The sequence below is a fragment of the Coregonus clupeaformis genome, unplaced genomic scaffold, assembly GCF_020615455.1.
Source record: "Coregonus clupeaformis isolate EN_2021a unplaced genomic scaffold, ASM2061545v1 scaf1158, whole genome shotgun sequence".
Taxonomy (NCBI): Eukaryota; Metazoa; Chordata; class Actinopteri; order Salmoniformes; family Salmonidae; genus Coregonus; species Coregonus clupeaformis.
This window is the reverse complement of record NW_025534612.1, coordinates 106,393-107,327: the sequence shown is the minus strand read 5'-3', so window position 1 is coordinate 107,327 and position 935 is coordinate 106,393.

Sequence of the window (935 nt, the reverse complement as noted above, 5' to 3'; positions counted from 1 at the left end):
TTCATTGTCTCTTGCCTCAGCAATCACCAAATACATACTATAGCTCTCCTTTGTCATGGAAGACAGTTTGTTGACATGCCAAACCTAACCACCCATTTATAATCTGTTTTGTTGACATGTCAAGCGCCCATCTTTGACCTTTATACTCAAACCTAACCACCCATTTGTCATCTGTTTTTTTGACCTGCCAAGCGCCCATCTTTGACCTTCATACTCAAACCTAACCACCCATTTATAATCTGGTTTGTTGACATGCCAAGCGCCCATCTTTGAACTTCATCCTCAAACCAAACCACCCATTTATAATCTGGTTTGTTGATCTGCCAAGCGCCCATCTTTGAACTTCATACTCAAACCTAACCACCCATTTATAATCTGGTTTGTTGATATGCCAAGCGCCCATTTTTGACCTTCATACTCAAACCTAACCACCCATTTATAATCTGGTTTGTTGACATGCCAAGCGCCCATCTTTGAACTTCATACTCAAACCAAACCACCCATTTATAATCTGGTTTGTTGACATGCCAAGCGCCCATCTTTGCCTTCATACTCAAACCTAACCACCCATTTATAATCTGGTTTGTTGACATGCCAAGCGCCCATCTTTGAACTTCACACTCAAACCTAACCACCTGTTTATAAACTGGTTTGTTGACATGCCAAGTGCCCATCTTTGAACTTCATACTCAAACCTAACCACCCATTTATAATCTGGTTTGTTGACATGCCAAGCGCCCATCTTTGCCTTCATACTCAAACCTAACCACCCATTTATAATCTGGTTTGTTGACATGCCAAGCGCCCATCTTTGAACTTCACACTCAAACCTAACCACCTGTTTATAAACTGGTTTGTTGACATGCCAAGTGCCCATCTTTGAACTTCATACTCAAACCAAACCACCCATTTATAATCTGGTTTGTTGACATGCC